The sequence below is a fragment of the Oryctolagus cuniculus genome, chromosome 9 (assembly GCF_051225735.1).
Source record: "Oryctolagus cuniculus isolate XC-2025 breed Fujian yellow rabbit chromosome 9, ASM5122573v1, whole genome shotgun sequence".
In the NCBI taxonomy this organism is placed as follows: Eukaryota; Metazoa; Chordata; class Mammalia; order Lagomorpha; family Leporidae; genus Oryctolagus; species Oryctolagus cuniculus.
This window is the reverse complement of record NC_142875.1, coordinates 20,646,710-20,666,747: the sequence shown is the minus strand read 5'-3', so window position 1 is coordinate 20,666,747 and position 20,038 is coordinate 20,646,710. Positions and strand designations below refer to the sequence as shown.

The following is a 20,038-nucleotide window of genomic DNA, read 5'->3' as shown; positions in this document are numbered from 1 at the left end:
ACCTCCTGCTCAATAAAGAGAAGAGGCAACTGACAGAATGAAAAAAAATATTTGCAAACTGTGCAACAGATAAAGGATTAATATCCTGGGTCTATCATGAGTTTAAGAGACTCAACAACGAAACAAACAATTAAGTTTAGAAAAGGGCAAAGGACCTGAACAGGAATTTTTTAAAGAGTGAAATTCCAATGGGCAACAAACACAAGAAAAAATGCTCAGGACCACTAGCCAACAGGGAAATGAAAAGAAAATCCATAGTGAGGTTTTCCTCACCCCAATTAGAATGACTATAACCAAGAAATAAATAAAAAATGCTGATGAGGATGAGAAAAAAGGTACCCTTAATACACTGGGAATGTAAACTAGTACAACCATGATGGAAGACAGTATGAAGATTCTTCAGAAATCTGAAAATAGAGCTACCATATGACCCAGCCATGTAAGTGTTATACTCCCATGTTTATTGCAGCTGAATCAATAATAACAGATATGGTATCTACTTAGATTTTATCAACTGGATAAGGAAAATGTGCTAGATATACACACACACACACACACACACACACACTGTGGACTACTACTCAGTTATCATGCAGAATGAAATCCTGTCTTTTGTGAAAAATGGATGCAACTTTGTGAAATAAACCGGATCCCTAAAGACAAATATTGTATGTTTTCTCTGATATGTGGCAGTTAATATAGGATATAAAACAAGATGGGAATGAAATGGGCATTTTGTGATATGATTACTGTTTTTACTCTTTTTTTTTTTTTTTGCTTCTGTGGAGCTGTGGTCTTTCTGCTTTTTACTTGTTGATTATTATGGTTAGTGTTAATTAAGCCTGTGATAATAGAGTGGATTTTAAAAATAAAGAAATTTTAAAAAGAGAATATAACTAGTAAATGAAAACACTTTACAAATGATTTTAATAGTATCTTGAAATTCTCAAAAATTATATAAAAATTGCTTCATTGGAAATACTTAAAAAAGTATGTTCAAGTGTAAACTTTAATGTTTTATATCTTAGCTCATCCAGGACTTGTCTCTTTTCTATATGTTTAGCTCCAGATGAAGTTGAAACAACTTAAATTCCATCCTCCAACCCCTCTTAAAACAAACAAAAAGTAGAAAGTCAGTGGAAATTCATCAACATCCAAGGTTCCTTTGCATCTAAGTTTCCTCTCTTCATCTATGTTACCACAGTTTAGTTACACCTGGGCTTGGCAATGTGGACAGAACTCTCTGAGAATTCATTTTTTCCAAAATAATGTAAAAGCAAAAAACAATATATGCTGAAGAACTTTCTTTAAGAATATGAAAGCATATTGAGCAAATAAATGCTATCTATAAACCTTTTTAACACAAGGTAAAATAGTATCCAGTCTTCTTCCAGTGTGAATAGTAGAGTATATACTTTTTTTTTTTTTTTTTTTTTTTTTTGGACAGGCAGAGTTAGTGAGAGAGACAGAGAGAAAGATCTTCCTTTTTCCATTGGTTCACCCCCCAAGTGGCTGCTACGGCTGGCCAGCATGTTACGGCCTGTGTGCTGAGGTCTGCGCGCTGTGCTGATCTGAAGCCAGGAGCCAGGTGCTTCCTCCTGGTCTCCCATGCAGTGCAGGGCCCAAGGACCTGGGCCATCCTCCACTGCACTCCCGGGCCACAGCAGAGAGCTGGCCTGGAAGAGGGGCAACCGGGACAGAATCTGGCGCCTCGACCGATACTAGAACCCGGTGTACCAGCGCCGCAGGTGGAGGATTATCCTAGTGAGCTGTGGCACCAGCCGAGCATATACATTTTAAAGGTTTATTGATTTATCTGAAAGAGCTACAGAGAGGCAGAAAGATCTCTGTCCTCTAGTTGACTCCCCAGATTGTTGCAATGGGCAAAATTGGGCCAGGCTGAAGCCAGAAACCAGGAGCTTCATCTGGGTCTTCCACATGGATACAAGGACCCAAATATCTGGGGCCGCCTTCTGCTGCATTTCCAAGGCCATTAGCAGCAGCTGGATAGGAAGTGGAGAAGGCAGGATTTGAACCAGCACACATGTGAGATGCCTGTATGGAGGGCAGCAGCTTTGCCCACTACACTACAATGCTGGCTGGACCAAAATGTATTTTAAAAGTCCAAAAAATGAGATAAGGGCCAGCATTATGGGTTCAGTGCATAAACTAATGCCTGCAACAAACACCTACATCCCATATCAGAATGTTGGTTTTAGTCCTGGCTGTCCCACTTCTGATAGAGCTTCCTGCTAATGAGCCAAAGAACACATTAGAAAATGGCTCACGTATTTATCTCCTTGTCATCCACGTGGGAGGCTCAGTTGGAGTTCCAGGCTCCTGGCTTCTACCTAGCTCAGCCTCGACCCTGATGTTAGGGAGTGAACCAGTAGATAGAAGAATTCTTTCTCTCCATCTCTCCCTCTCTGTCATTTTGTCTTTTAAATAAAGAAGGTAGCTTTTTGAAAAAGCGAAATATTTGTTGTGATTGATAGGACTTGAACTAGGACCAGGATTTCCATGAGAAGATAGAGGAGAAGAGGAGAGAGTACAGGTGGGATTTGCAATTAGTGCTTCTCATTGTAAATGTTTTAAATCTTCAATGAAAGTGTAGGCCTAATAGATCACTGCTATGGTTTTCAAGTTTGTGTGCCCACAGATTTCATGTGTCAAAATCTTAACCACCAAGTCAGTAGTATCAAGTGGGGCCTTTGGGAATTGTTCAGATCAGATGGGATTAATGCTGTTATAAAAGAGGTCCAAGGGGGCTGGCGCTGTGGTGTAGTGAGTGAAACCACTGCTTACAGTGCTGGCATCCCATATGGGTGCCAGTTTGAATCCCGGCTGCTCCACTTTCCATCCAGCTCTCTGCTGTGGCCTGGAAAAGCAGAAGATGCCCCAAGTCCTTGGGCCCCTGTACCCATGTGGGAGACTCAGAGGAAGCTCCTGGCTCCTGACTTCAGATGGGCAGAGCTCCGGCCATTGCAGCCTCTCCTTCTCTCTCTGTGTAACTCTTACTTTCAAATAAATAAATAATTTTTTTAATAAAAGAAAATCCAGGAAATCTCCTTTATCCTTTCCACCATATAAGAACTCAGTGAGAAGGCAGCACCTTGTAAGGAATGTGTCCTTGCTAGATACTAAATTTGCCATTGCTTAGAGTTTAGACTTCCAGACTAAGAAAGTGTGAGAAATATATCTTATTTATCCACTACTCAGGTTAATGGTATTTTTGTTTAGCAGCCCAAGTGGGCCATGACAGTATCATATGGAGTGAATGCTCTTGTAGCAGCTGTATTCCAGTCTTTCCATATAGTATTTCATATAATCCTAGGAGCAACCCTTAAAGTTGGCACTATTTTTTTTTCCCATTTTACAGGTATAGAAACTGAGGGCTAAAGATTTCAAAAAAAAATTACTAAGGCCAGACAAAAACTAAACTATGATAGGAAGCTGAGCTCAGGAGACCTTGAGTGCTAACACTTTGTATTATCATGATTTATTATAATTATATTTCTAAGACAATTTTTATAATCACCAAACACTTTGAAATATCAATGTGGTTTTTGTTTTACATTCTTCAAAATGTTCTAATCAATACCACTCTTCAGAACCATCTGGAATTATGGGTTAGTACAGAATACATTAGCTTGACAAAACAGTAAGTGGTTATATATGATTTAATAAAAGCAATGTAGTTAAAGCCTTTACATAAGGGGATAGGACTACAGAAGTCTAATTCACTTTTATCAATGCTTGAAGCAGTATAATAAGTGATTATGTGCTGTATGAAAGGTTTTTGAATATCATTCAAATAAAGTTTGGAACAAATCCAATAAAAATGAAGTAAATGGACAAGAGAAAGAAGGACCAGGCTATAATTAGATTTAGGGACATAAAATTTTGAAGAAGGAAATTAAGAACACTAAGTTGAAGAAGCTAGAAGGAGACAGACCAAGGAAAGAAATTCCAGACAACATTTAAATCCTAGTGTTTTAATCATAGTTTTAAATGACTCAGTACTTATTGTAACTTCATAGTACTGCAGTTTGCAATTTGGGAAGTATTAAGTAGAAGAAAGACCTAATATTGACTGAGATACTTAATGGTTTATCATGTTTGGTTAATTAAATATTTAGGTTTTATTCTCTTCATCTACAAAAATAAAAGTCATATTTACATTGGAGTGTTTTGAAAATAAAATATAATCAATGGATTCACTGTTTGACCTACTTGTTAAGACACCAGCTGAGACACCCACATCCTGTAACAGAGTGCCTGGGCTACAGTCATGATTCCACTCCAAATTCCAACTTCCTGCTAATGTACATTCTGGGAGCCAGCAGGTGATGGCCGAGTAGTTTGGTGCATGCCACCTATGTGGGGAGTTGAGATTGAGTTCTTGGCTGCCAGCTTTAACCTGAGGCAGTCCCAACTGTGTGAGTGTTGGGGGTCGTGAATCAGTAGATGGGAGATCTTTCTCTGTGTGTGTCTCTCTGCTTTTCAAATTAAATAAATAATAATTTTAAGAGTAAAGTAAGATTTAGTTTTTTTTTTTGAAAGATTTTATTTATTTTATTTGAGAGGTAGAGTTACAGACAGTGAGAGGGAGAGACAGAGAGAAAGGTCTTCCCTCCATTGGTTCATTCTCCAAAGGGCTGCAACGGCCAGAACTGCGGTGATCCAAAGCCAGGAGCCAGGTGTTCTTCCCGGTCTCCCACACGGGTGCAGAGGCCCAAGGACCTGGGCCATCCTCTGCTGCTCTCCAAGGCCATAGCAGAGAGGTGGATTGGAAATGGAGCAACCGGGACTAGAACCAGTGCCCATATAGGATGCCAGCACCGCAGGCGGAGGATTAATCTACTGCGCCATGGCGCCGGCCTCAGATATAGTTTTACATTTTCTATATTTTTAAATGTTTAACTCAATATTTGGTACGCAATAAACATGCAGTAAATGTCCATTCTGTTTCCCTTTCTCATTTTATGTAATTTGGATTTTATGTGCAGCTGTGATGGTTTAAATTTGGCATAAATATCATGATAATTTTATTTTTCCCCCATGAGATTAAATCTTTATTATCTTAGAATAAAAGGTTATTTTATAGTTATTAGAAAATCTAACGTCTATTGAGAGAAATCTCTGGCACATCAAATATTATGCATTAGATATCACATTTTGACAAGAATTATATGTGTTGTGACTGTCATCTTGTTTTGTAAATTTGGTCATTACATATATTAAGTAAATGAGCTGGAGCTAGAAGATAACTTTGTATCATTCTGAAGGCCCTGACCCAATCCACTAAATTACATTGCCTAATAGCTACTCATCACTAGTGTTAACATTTAAAGATAACATTGTATTATTCTGAAGGCTGTGACCTAATCCACTAAATTACACTGCCTAATTGCTACTCATCACTAGTGTTAACATTTACAGATCACAGATTTAAGATATAATTGTTTTCTAGAGAGAGAGATAATATCAATAGAGCATGACATGACTATGATTGATTTTTGTGCTGTTTCTAAATTTTTGAACTTGTCTACCCTGCCATGCCTATTTCAATATAAAATTGGGTAGTTATGCAAATGTACAGTATTATTTTTTGTATTAAATGAATCCATGTTTATATGTGATGTCTAAGCACCCATGTATATATAGGTTATAGCATAATACTCTCCATGGCTGAGTAAGAGAATGACCTGCCAGTTTTTATAGATTGAAAATATTTGAATCATAATGCCTCATGATGACTGAAATAAAAAGTGAACCATTTAATTCCATTGCCTGGAATAGCAGCAGTGTAGGAACTGAAAATTATAAACTCTGAGGGGAATATAAAAACAGCTCTGTGAAACATAACAGAATGACCAGAAGAAAGCAGCAACTGGAATGGATTTGACCTCTGAAAGAGAGAACTATACTGGGTGAGATTCATGTTCGTAAGAAGGTTTTTTTTTTTTTTTTTTTTTTTTTTTTTTTTTTTTCTTTTCAGAGAGCTCTCCATACACATGACACTGGAACTAGACACTAGAACTCTGGCTGAAAGCCACATATTTTTGGTTCCAGGAGTCAGATAACAAGAAGTTTGTCTGGGACTTGAAAGTGAGAGAGGAATTCAATAAAAAGTGTACCATAAAGGGAAGAAACCTCAAATCTGCATGAGAACTCTTCTTTGACTCACTTTTCTAAGTAGTTAGTTAAGAAAGCCTCCAAATACCCATAAGCAACCTAAACTGGAAGGCTAAAATATCTTATTGGTATGGAGTCAATACAACCATGACTATTAATAACTCTTCAGAGGAAGATAGCAAAATCCAAAATTTATTGTAGATCACAAAGTTCAGTTTAAAATTTAAAAACCTATATAAGTGCAATATATATAGTTGTCCAACAAGAGTGAAATACAGTATTAAACAAGCTACAAGTTTGAGATGTCCCCATGTTGTAGTTATCAGATAGAAACTTTAAAGAAGACATACTAAATATGTTCAAGCACTTAAAGTTATGTTTATACTGAGAACCATTGCAGAATGTTGATATAAATGGGAATTATAGAACTGAAAATTGAAATTCCTAAACTGAAATTTGAGTAGGGTAATTATGACAAGATTGTTGAGAAATTTTCAGAAAATGTCAGTAAATATGACTTCAAATTAATAGCAGTTACCCTAACAGAAGAAAAGAGAACCAAAGATTTTGAAAGACCCAGAAGCTTAGGAATGTGAACTTACTCTGTTCATGAGAAAACAATTCAATTAAACTCAAAGGAGATCCTAGGAAGAAAATGGGCTCTGCTCTTCATGTTTTAAGGGGGATAATGACAAAATGCGCCCCCCCCCCAAGTAATACTTGTTTCCAGAGGTAAGGACACTGAAGAGTAGAATAATATCTCAGCTCAATGCAGAGCCCTTGATGGGACCCCAGATTGAATTTTGGACTAAGAAACAAGAAAGAGTATCAGTGGACTCATTGGGATAGGATTATATTTATACTCAATTTCCTAATTTGATTACAGAGATATTGTAAAAAGAATTACTTTGTTGTTAGGAAATACACACTAAAGCGTATGTGGGAAAATGAGAGAATGAGACTGACAAAGCAAATGGAGTGAAAAATAAGTAATTAAAATAAGTAATTTTATACATTGATAACAAAAACTTGCATTAGTTAAGAGGAAATTGCTAAATCTGTTAGGACAGAGGAAAAGAAAGACTGATTACAAATGTTTTGGATTTAAAACTTCACACTTTCTGAAGTTCCATTTCCTGTCTTAAGCTGGTATGGTTATACTTCTTTGTGCTTTCTTTAAGGATGAACAGAGAAGCACTTGAAGCAGAAGGGGCTGTAGTGGGGGAACCACATGGACAATACACTAATCACTAAGGATGTATTTAACTATTGAATGTTATTATGTGCTCACTGGTTAAATATTGACAGTGAAATGCTCTAAAATGTTATAATTAGGATATATTGAATAGTGATGTTACAAACACCAATATCCAAGCAGTTATTTCTCTGGAAATCATTTCTTTACTACTATTGACCTTGCATTTAAACTTTTCATATTTAATTCCCTAATTAAATTTATGGGACACTTTCTTCATTGGTAGTACAGCATATTTTCTTTCAATATTTCTGAATTGGAGCATGCATTTAGATTTAGTGCCACTGTATTATGACCGTAAATTCAAAATATCTTTTTTGGGGCTGGTGATGTGGTGTAGGGGTGCTGGTTTGAGACCCAGCTGCTCCATTTCCAATCCAGCTTCTTGCTAATGCACCTGGGAAAGGAGTAGAGGATGGCCTAGGACCTTGGGCCCCTGCACTCGTATTGAAGACCTGATTGAAACTCCTGACTCCTGGCTTTGGCATTGGCCCAGCTCTGGCTATTGGGGCCATTTGGGGAATGACCCTAAGATGGAAGATATCTCTCTTTTTCTCTCTCTCTGTGAAGTTTATTTTCAAATAAATAAATAAATCTTTTTGATATAGCAAATACATTTATAATACTCTGGGTGTTCTTTAATTATGAATTATTTTATAACATGCTAGTTTAATATTAACATAATGTTAGTTTAATATTAATGTAAATTTCAATATTTTTGAATATCACCTTATATATTCTTTGAAATTTGTTTTATGTTCAAAAGATACCTTGCCCATTCATTTTGCTTAGATTCACAACCTTAAGAATACTTAGTTGTTAATGACTGGGAAAAATTCTTCAGATGAAAAAAATTTTATTTGCTATCTTAATATTTAAATATTAAGAAATGTATGTCATACTGAATTAGAATTCTGCTCCCATCCTATACATATTAGATTATTTGGCTTTCTAGAAAAAATTTGGCAAATTATATTGGTAAGTTTAGTGATTTGAACAATTTAAGTAATCAAAAAATTTAAAATAATGAGAAACTGAAGCTAAGACATATAATAATTTGACACTTGAAAAAGATACATTTATGTTCCTTACTCTTAAGGTAAAATAATGTTTTCTAAATTGTTCTTATCTGCCAATAACTTTCTGAGAAATCAATGAATGTCAGATCACTACTTACGGGAAATAGTTAATTTTAATTTTTCATTTAGAAATCCCTGTTTTAATAGGAACTTGTCACGATCCCATTGTACAGGAAAGCAAAATTAACCAAAAACTTTTTATCTGATTGGCTTTCATGTGTGAAACTCAATTATGGTTCTATTACTGGGAATCAAGAAAGTTATTCCCTGAGTGACAGTATGGGTCAAGATCACCTTTATGCTTGTTAGAGAAGATGCTCATCCAGAGACCTTTAGCTTAATGACCCAGCTTCTTCTGCGTAAGTTACAGTCTGGGACCATGGCAGGGACTTTTGAAGCTTCATTATCCATCTAGCCACAGGGGAAGCTTTAAATTAACAAAAAGGAAAGAAAAAAAAATCTCAAATCAGTAATCTCAAAGAGACCCTTGTCTGTTGGCTGTCTTGTATTTTGTAGCTATAAAAACTATAGAAAACTGTATGTTGGCAAATTTTGTACAACTTCTGCTATAATTTAAGTTCTGATCTGAATTTTTGAAACAGCATTCCATAGGAATAACTTTTTGATGTTAGACAATTATTGTGTCATACTCATCACACTGTGAACTTGGAACATCTTTGCTGCAAGTGTAAGCTGTTTCTAGTAAGGCAGAGAAAGTCAGTCAGGGATTAAGTGTCAGAATCTCAAGAGAGAAACTAGGGACAAAGCCATGAATTTGGATTTCAAGGTGATTGGTAAAAACATAACATAGATGAGATCACCCAGGAGGTGTGTTTAGAACTAGATGTTCAGAAAGAGGAAGATAAAACCTTTGTTTGAATCACTGAAGCAGAGCAGTAGGGGATGTCTTCTATGAACCTGTGGAAAATCACATACAGAAACTGAGAGGAGATGTTCACAGCACAAATGGAGCAGGGAGGCCAATGATCAGACACATTTAAGAATGTGGTTCAATTTCAGTAATTAGATCTGTAGAAACCTCAAGAGAAATATTTCAATGATAGACTGTGGCTTAAACTGAAAAGCCATGAACTTATCTGGCAAACAAAGAGCAAAACATCATTGTGATCATAATCTATGGATTTTCATTTCAAGGATTTTTCTTTGAAAAGAAGGTTAGAGGTGGGATGATAAATATAGCTAGACTGAGCTAGTACACAAGGACTGCCTCTCCTGAATGTTAACATTTTGAAATTCTAACTTTTAAAACTTTGAATTTAATTAAATGGAAAATATGGTAGATAGGCACTGCTCTAAACTTCCCAAATGTCCCTGCAATTTCACCTGCTTCTAACACAAAAGCACTATGACCTCCCCAGCATCCAGTGACTAAAAGAAGCTCTTAATTCAATGGAGGCCCCCAGTCTGACTCAAGCTTTGGTACAAATGCTGCTATATTGATTGTTTACTAATTGTCATAACACCTCTGGAGAGCATCACAAAGTCAGAGGCAGTAGTGTGCGTGTGTGTGTGTGTGTGTGGCATTGATTTGTTTTGAGAGGAGACAGAGATTGTGCATGTGTATAGAATGAAGAGGCCAATTAGAGAAGTCAAGATTGAAATTAAGAACAGAGGATGAGAGAAGAATGTAGAGTACAGATGTGGACTAACTTTGCATGGAGAGGAGGACATCATTCCTTTGAGGTGGATGGAAAACTGGGAATTAACATGAACAGCTTTGTACACATTGCTGTGGAGAAAGATGACAAGTTTTCTAGTCAGAGTTCTATTTTTTTCTGTGCATTAGGAGACATTGTCATTTTTATGCTGGGGGTGGCAGAGGGTCAGGAATTTCAGGGAAAATGACAAACATCTTCTCTAATAATGCAAACCAGTTTCTCTTTCTAGACACCTGTCATTGAATAATTTTGAACGAGGGATAAACTTTTAGTATATATTTCATTTTTTAAATTTTAGAAACTATTGCAAGAATATAGTTTTTTTTTTTTTATTTTTATTTTTTGACAGGCAGAGTGGACAGTGAGAGAGAGAGACAGAGAGAAAGGTCTTCCTTTGCCGTTGGTTCACCCTCCAATGGCCGCTGTGGCCGTCGCACTGCGCTGATCCGAAGGCAGGAGCCAGGTGCTTCTCCTGGTCTCCCATGGGGTGCAGGGCCCAAGGACTTGGGCCATCCTCCACTGCACTCCCTGGCCACAGCAGAGAGCTGGCCTGGAAGAGGGGCAACCGGGACAGAATCTGGCGCCCCGACCGGGACTAGAACCCGGTGTGCTGGCGCCGCAAGGTGGAGGATTAGCCATGTGAGCTGTGGCGCCGGCTTAAGAATATAGTTTTTTTACTGATAGAAATTACAAAACTGTAATTAGTCCATGTGCAATTCACATTAAACTCTAATTTTTCTCTCTCATCAACATGTAGTAGTCTTTGTAGTAGGTTAAATCATATTTTGTAATAATTGCATACTGTTTAATAATATGTATTTGCCAAATCAATTTAGTCATTTCCTCTTAATAAGCACTTATACTATTTCTTTCCGTCTCTACATGAACAAGTGTAGATCTTTACAGATGTATTGGAATTTCTATAAGGATTACTCAAAGAGAAAGAGAATGCTTGGAATTTTGGTACTTTAATAGATATTTTCCCAAGAATTCTAGAAATTCATATTCCACTGGCAAGCCATAAAAATACATTTCTCTGTGTCCACATCAGTAGTGGATGGTATTACTATCTGGCTTCTCTGAAACATTATCCAATGAATCTTTTGGGAAGAGTTTCCTGACAATAGAGAAAATAAGCCAGTTTTTCTGTTTGGAAACTTATGCATATATATATTAGTCTATTAGGAGTGTTAAAATTGTTTGAAGACAAATTATTTAAAAATCATGAAGACTTAATTATTCCAATTAGTGTGAATTATAAGTCATCAGAAGAGAGGTGGCAATTACTTCTTTTGAAATAGTGTGCTTTCAGAATCTTTTAGGAGGTCTCAGAATGTATTCTGTTTATCATTCACAATTTAATGATAATGAATAAAATCTGAGTTAGAGATGTTAGCAACTATGGCCCACTACCATGATCTACAACTATGTGTTGTTTTTTTTTTTTTTAATTTTCTTTTTTGACAGAGTTAGAGAGAGAAAGAGAAGAGAGAGAGAGAGAGAGAGAGAGAGAGAGAGAGAGGCAGACAGACAGACAGAGAGAAAGGTCTTCCTTCCGTTGGTTCTTTCCCCAAATGGCTGCTGTGGCCGTAGTTACCCCGATCTGAAGCCAGGAGCCAGGTGCTTCCTCGTGGTCTCCCATGAGGGTGCAGGGCAGAGCATTAGCCTAGTGAGCCGCGGTGCTGGCCTACAACTGTGTTTCATAAATTACTCTGCTTCAAGATTCTTCATTCCTATATGTTAGAAATAGAGAATTATTCATGATTCCTGAAATCTACCATACTGTGCATCCTTTCCTATCAGAATTCTAGCCATTTGATCAAATTAGAATTCCGTTTCCCCATCTCTGCCTATGAAAGTCATATCCAAGTGATAACTCTTTCTTGAAATCTTTACAAATTTTCCTTTTTCCCACTTTTTCCAGTCATATACTATATATCTTCATTATCACCATGACCACACATTTCCTTGTCTCCCTTACTACATTTTGGGAGTTTTGAAAATAGGGACTTTGTCTTATCACCTTTGTATTCGTCAGCCATTAGTATTGTTTGGCACCTAGCTGAATGCCTCACACCAGGAGATACTCAATAACAGTTGAATGAATGAAAGTATGTGAAGATGATGGAGTGGGCTAGCTAAATCAGGTTGTGGAAGGTGCAGCTGTCAATGCCCATTGCTGGTTATAAATTCTGGTAAAATGCTATGAAGGGCTTCATGATATAATGAAGCATACAGTGAGTCAAAACCTCCTTTCATAAAACCTGAGAAGGAAATAGGCCAAGGGATTACACAAATGAAAGATGAAACTGGCCTTGCTTGTTCTCCTCTCCTGACAGTTAAAAATCACATTTGACCATGTGATTTTGTATTCACACCACATTCACTATACAAAGCATCCCAGATATGCAACTGGGAGCTTGGTTTAATTTTAATAATTGATAATGCTAATGCATTATTTATAGATTATGCTTTGAAAACATATTTAGGTACTTTGAAATAATGACTAATATTCAAGTATCAATTTTAAACACTTTGGATATATTCCTGAATCAGGAATATATATTGTGTTATTAGAAAATTGTCTCTAGTAACCTCACAGTTTGAATCTTGAATAATGTCCTTACTAATACTGGTTTGGTAGTGTCCTGCCTTTTGGAAATTCTTTCATGCCTTAGTTTTATATCTACCTCTCAGAACCAGAAAAAAAGTGATCATAATGTTTTAAATTGATTATTCTATGCTACTTCTAGATTGTTAAATGCGTGTGTACATATAATACATACACAAATATATGTATATACATATAATTTTCAAAGTAGTGTGAAAACTGGTTTCTCTGCAGATGATAATACACACAGAGTAATCCATATATGAATTCTGAAGGAGCCAGAGGGGAAGAGCTTTTTCACATAGACAGATGAATTAGGATACTTAGTTGACAGGGTCATCACTACATTTCTTATCAGAAAAAATGGATTTCTACTGCAGGGCCAGAAAATATAAAAAAAAAATCTTCAAGTTGGCTGTAGCATTCAATGAATCATGTCATAAATTGAATGGAAAGGGAATCTGAGCATGTCTTGCAGAATATGGAGTGAAAAAGGGGCTTGCAACATCAGGCATGCTAGATAAAGAAAAATACCTTATGCCAGCAAAGAGAGCTTTTGGGCTTGAGGTAGAAAATTGAATGGTTACATTTAAGTGAATGCTTCAGTACCCTTTTGCATAAAAAATTCATCTGATTTTCAAAGTAATATACTGTGCTAAATGTTGTTTATATCTTCTAAATTATTTTGCCCCACTTAAAGATTATGGAAAGAAATTTAGTCATCATAGAAGTAGTCAGCTTTAACAAGGTGGCCAATGAAAAATACTGATGGTATTTATTCTCTACAGGAATAACTTAAAAGACATTGGACTTATGTTAGTAATTTAGAATGCCTTAGAAAACCAAGTAAAGAAAATCAAAGAAGGAAGGGAAGGAAAGAAGAAAGAGAGGGAGGAAAGAATGGTGTGATGTAATGCCAATGAAGAAAAGGAATAGATGCCAAAGGAAATATAATTCTTACTGCATGACTTGCTCACTACCTAGTATAAGAAAAGAGAAAGGAACTTCAGTGACTTCAGGGACAGTGAGGCCTTCAACACATATGGGAGAAAGGATGATGATCAGGTTTGTTAAAAAAAATCTATTATGGGCCTGAAAAGAGTGTGTGTATGTATGTATGATGTTGACGCCTCATGTTAAATGAAATTTTACTAGTAAAGTTGTAAAGGATACAAGAATAGAACAGATGTTTGAGCAAAACACAATTAGAAGAATGAAAGGAGTATACTTAACATCCTAAGGGAATCTTCCATGAGATGTTTTCAAAGAACAGGGTATAAGGAAGGATAGTGGTAGTCAATAATTCTGGAAATTATATAAAACTAAGAATGGTGAGGACTGAAGAGAGGTTGATGGAATTGGGAAACAGATCATAAATTTTGTTTAAAATTTGGTTTTCTGAAAGCTGAGGTTGGGATTTTTGTCATGTGTGCTCTTTGAAGAAACTTCTGTCAATTTCTGGGAGTCAGGATCAGGAGAGTCCCGTTTTGGGGTAAAAAGCCTATGCCGTCAGAACCCTGCCTCAGTCAGAAGCAAGATGGGGCACAGGGTCTCAAGCAGTCATTTTCTTAGACCTAGGATGAAAAGGAGTCATTAACATTTGAGAAAGCTCGAGAAAAACAGGGGGAAGGTACAGGATTCCTATCAGAGCAAAAATGAATTGCAGCAAAGTTGGCATGAAGTATCTAGTTTGGGCAGGTCCAAGTTCCTTTAACAGTTGGTTAACTAATGTCAGTAGAAGGCATTGGTAACTTTTGTTATCAATAAGATATTTGTTGTGATTGTTGGTATATGTTTTATTTTTATTGATAATAAGAGTGGATGTAAAAATATGGTGTATTGGAAAATTTTAACAGTCATTACTCCAGGGAAAATAAAAGCCCTGATTTGTAGCATTTGCCAATTTCTGTGGTGTAAAGGTCTTCATCATGACTCATTTTAAGCCACTAGTGTGATCTCAACTGTTTTGTAAAAAGTCCTGAAAACTTAATAATTACTTGTTTTTAGAAGAAATCTTTAAAATTATTTTCAGTGAGGGTTTGGCACTGTGGTGTAGCAGGTGAAGCCACCACCTGCAGTGTTGGCATCTGATGTGGGCACCGGTTGGCTGTTCCTCTTCCAATCCAGCTCTCTGCTATGGCCTGGGAAAACAGTAGAAGATGGCCCAAGTTCTTGCGACCCTGTACCCACATGGGAAACCGGGAAGAAGCTCCTGGCTCCTGGCTTCGGATCAGCAGAGCTCCGGCCCTTGAGACCAATTGGAGAGTGAACCAGTAGATGGAAGATTTCTCTCTCTCTGCCTCTCCTTCTCTCTCTGTGTAACTCTGACTTTCAAATAAAATAAATAAATCTTAAAAAATATATTAATTTCAGTGAGAGAAAAATCAAGTATAATGTTCTTGAAAATTATTCCTCTAATATTGAAAAGAGTTAGAACATTTCTGGGATATGATTTGAAGAACACAGAATGAACTAAAGTAGCCCACTATATTTTTTTATAACATAGCTGTAGCTATTAATATATAGTGATCTCCACAACAAAAGAATGCTAGTAATAACTCATAGATTATTGTTTTACGCTATTTAGTGATTTTAACTTTTGAATTGGACATTTGTTTCTTTATGTTTTTAATATTTGTTTATATATTAGAAAAGCAGAGAGAGAGAGAGAGAGAGAGAGAGATCTTGCATCTTCTGGTTCACTCCCCAAATGGCCTCAATGCGTGGAGCTAGACAAGGCCAAAATCAGGTGCCTGGAACTTCATCTTGTTTTACCATGTGGGTGACAGGGACCCAAGTATTGAGCCATCTTACACTGCCTTCCTAGGCACACTAGCAGGAAGCAGGATCTGAAATGGAGCAGCTGAGATCTCTGGTTCTCAAACATGGGATGTCAGTATTACAAAAAAAACATAATGCTGGTTTGTGTCAGGGTGGAGGGGTGGGGTGGCTTGTGTGGAGCTAAAGAGAGAGAACTGTAAGGGAGACAGGAATCTCAGTTACTTCCAAATTAATAGTTAAAATAAATTTACTAACATATTTGAGCCCTTTTCCTGTATTTTCTAACTTAATCTTATAGTAACTCATTAATAGCAGTATGTCTATTATTCTCTCCTAGGAAGGTTCAAATTCAAGATTTGTAACTTACTTGCTGTAGGATTCCAAAAAAAGCTATTTAAATTTTCTAACTTTCTGTTTTCTCTTCAGTAAAAACAGTAGGGAATCATTAGATCATTGTTAAAAGTAAATTGTAGTTAGTAATACTTTATCTTTAACTTTTATTGACATCATTTATATCATGACCATTATTTTTCTCTATTGGCTGAAAGACAAATAGTGACAGTGATATACATGCACAATTAAATGAGCATTTGAGACACTTTGCTATATCCACTACATGAAAAGCACACATGTGAGCTGTAAGATACCTTACATAACCCTATTCCTCTCCTATGAAATTCACATGTGACATGCTAAACATAAAGCACAGTGGTTTCTAATATATGATCAGAATAATTTCACAACCTGTCATATAACATTTAAGCCTAAATTACAGGTCCCCATTGAAAGAAAGAAACCATTAACCATTCTACCATCTTTGTAATGCATTAAATGCTTATTTCACCTCATTGTGTTAGTGTAAAAGTTTTGAGGTGTATATAAGGATCTGATTGTAATTTTCATCTTTTAGTAGTCATGTGTTCAGTAAATTTCCTAGTGATTTGTCAACTGAATTTGATATTCAAGTATAATTTAGGATTAAACCAAGTAACTTTAGGATATTTAGATATTTTGCCAAGTACAAATTCACAGGTAAGTCCTTGCATGTTCCCATTTCTCCATCCTTGATGTTTTAGTGGCTCTTTACTGGAGATAAAATGATGGAGGGATCTACGCATAATGTCTAAATACTCAGATATCTCTGCAAGTGTAGCCAAGTGTTAGTTCCCTTCAATAATTGATCCATTAAAAAAAAAGAATTGACCCATTTACTCTCATCAAATTGGCTAATCTGATATCAAATCCTTTTTAAAAAAAATCTTTGGAGATATCCCATGGTAAAATAATATTTTTCAATACATATCAGACTTAAAGTGGCTTTGGAAGAATGGATAGTATTAACGAAAGCAATGTTTAATTCAGGCATGGAAATCAAGACACTGAGGCAAAAAATGTCCTATATGAAGGATTTCAGTGAGACCCCAGTGGAAAGAAGGTGTCATCAAAGAAGGAGGTACTTTGCTCTGAAGGGAGGAGAGAACTTCCACTTTTATTATGGCCTTCTCTAAACACTGATGGAGTTTGTGGATTCAAAAGTCAGCTATATGGCTGGCACCATGGCTCAATAGGCTAATCCTCAAAGGCACACCGGGTTCTAGTCCCGGTTGGGGCGCCGGATTCTGTCCTGGTTGCTCCTCTTCCAGTCTAGCTCTCTGCTGTGGCCCGGGAGTGCAGTGGAGGATGGCCCAAGTCCTTGGGCCCTGCACCCACATGGGAGACCAGGAGAGGCACCTGGCTCCTGGCTTCGGATCAGCACGGTGCACTGGCCGCAGCATGCTGGCCGCGGTGGCCATTGGAAGGTGAACCAATGGAAAAAAAGGAAGACCTTTCTCTCTGTCTCTCTCTCTCTCTCTGTCCACTCCGTCTGTCAAAAAAAAAAAAAAAAAAAAAAAAAAAAAAAAAAGTCAGCTATAGCTTAGACATGTCATGTCAAGTGCCTTGGGTAATCATTGGTGTCATATATAAGATTGTTAATTGTCAAATTACCAAGAGTCACTGTACACTAATTTCCCATGCAGGACCTCTGTCTTCAAAGTGTTGTATTATAGCTATGTCTACGTGCTCCCAAAAGATGTATCATTCTTGGGTGTTTTGTTAAATTATTTAAGTTTCTTAAAAAAAAATGTAGTGGAATTAACTTCAAGATACAATGAGATTGAATAACCCTTGTCTCAACTTTTGAGAAAGGTTTTTTTTTTTTTTTAAACATGCAAATTGCTGAACTCTTTACTTAGTATAGACTTGGTCGTCTGTGTATGAAGTTAATTGATAATGGATCTTAGTGGAGAATGAGACTGAGAATGGAAGAGGGAGGATAAGGAGGGATGGGAGTGTGGGTGGCAGGGTGGATATGGTGGGAACACACAATATATTCCTAAAGTTGTGCTTTTGAAATGCATGAAGCCTGCATTCCTTAAATAAAAGGTTTTTTTTTGGGGGGGGAAATAAATAAATAAAGTAATGTTTATTTCCATGAATATTAGATAAATTGATAGAGTGAACATTCAATTCAAAGAAGAGGAAATATATACCATTAAAATTTTATGCAGCTGAAATGTATAAGAAAATGTGACTACTAATAGTATAATTACTACAATGGGCATCTTTTTAATAATGGGCTCCATTGTGGATGACAGCTAAATAGGTTTTTATATGTACTTTTAATATCTATCTGTACATAAATAAAGATTATAGATGTATATATATATATATGTATGCATATATATTTACATAAAGATACACTTAGATTAGCACATATTATGGCCTTTAATGAAAGGACCTCATAGCATGCTTTAAAATGAAATATGCTCTCTTACAGAGAAAATACATGAAATAAAACATGGTGTTCCTTCTCTGTGCTGTTGAGAATGATGTGCCTGAAAGGAGATAAATGATTATTTAGAAATAAAATTAATAATCAAAATAATTCCTGCTTAATTTTCTTGGTAGTATAATTGGAAATTGGATTTCATGGTTTAGTTTACTCTGAGATTATTTTGTAAAGAAAGACTTGCTCTGGCAAGAAATGTTAACTCATTTTGTTATCAAATAAATGCTTTTAAATTTAGTCTTTTTAAAATGAATATTCTTTCTAGCCTTATATAAAGTATAGCTGTCATATTCTTTCTGTCACTTTGGATAAAATCATTTTAGTTGGGCAAAATACTTTTAATATTGAGATATTGAAGTACCTCTTTTGCTATTATCATATAATTATTTTGTGTTATTTTCTGTCTTTAGGGAAATGAAATAATCAGTACACAGTGAGGGAATAAACTGGTTCTTTCTTTCCTAAACTTTTCTTAAGAATCCTGATTATTGATTGGAACAAATTTAATACCATGTATTTGTATGCAAGTTTTTATTTGAATGTCAACTTTGTTCTTATTTGCTTTCCTTGAAAAAGTACCTTGCTCTGTTTTATAAAGGAGGAATCACAATGATTTAGTGTTGCCTCTCAGTTTATTTGTTGAATAAAGCTGGTCAAAAATTATGATTTCAACTTTAACTGAAGGTCTATTTATTGCATGTTTTTGCATACAGAAAACAGTAGCACAAGCTAGGAATTTAAAATGCAAGTGGGATCAATCCTGTCCTTAGAAGTCAATAATACCGGGGGAGAGTTGCAGTAAGTCTGGTGAGAGAGAATTATATGTGGGAACATGCCTGGTGGAGATCCTGGCTGCAAGGAAGGTTTTCCAGAGGAGCCCATGTCTAACCCAGTGTCAAGAGAGGAGACTGAGCATGGAGAAGAAAGAGAACATAGAAGAGGACAAGAATGAACATAGAGAAGAGTGTGTTTTCCAGTGATTCAACCTCTATCATAAATAAGATAAATTATGTTGGTAACTAAATTATGGAAATAAAATATTTGAACTAATCCCTTATGCTCTAGTAATAAATATGCCCAATAGATTCTGGAAAGTATAATTTGCACCTGCTACAGAGATATCCTAAAGATGATTCATTAAAAATTCTGTATTCTTAAAGTAACCTGGTATGCAAGTGATTTATAGAACATTCAGATATTCCTGGAATGATATTTTATGCAGTATGTCAATTTTCAAAATAATAATATTGATTGCTGGTATTTATTATACTGAACACAGGAATGCTTAAATATGAAAGCACTTGTAGAGCCGACAGGTAAGACCAATAGCTGTCATGTGAAATTAGCTTTGGTTTTCTAAAATAAAGAGGTCAACTCTTGTTGATTTACTGTACTACATCTATAACTCCTTTCTCACATGTCTGCTCTACAAGCCTACTGAGCTCCCCTTGGCATAATGAGTACATTTGCTCCTACTGCATTTCTACATACATGTTTCTTTCAAAACCATGTGATTTTTAACACACTTCTAACCGCCTGCCTTTATTATAGTGATGTTAGATACATTTCTGCATCCAGAATTACCAGTGATTTTATGTCTAACATTCTAGGCTTGTTTATATTAAGATCCATGGATACACTGTCTTTCTTGGCAAGAAATATATA

General features: G+C 36.1%; 1 protein-coding gene across 1 annotated transcript in view; it reads left to right on the top strand.

Annotated features, from left to right (window-relative positions):
• Positions 1–20,038, top strand: part of GPC5 (glypican 5) — a 1,597,736-nt gene that overhangs the window by 526,964 nt on the left and 1,050,734 nt on the right. The gene's annotated exons all lie outside the window — the stretch shown is intronic.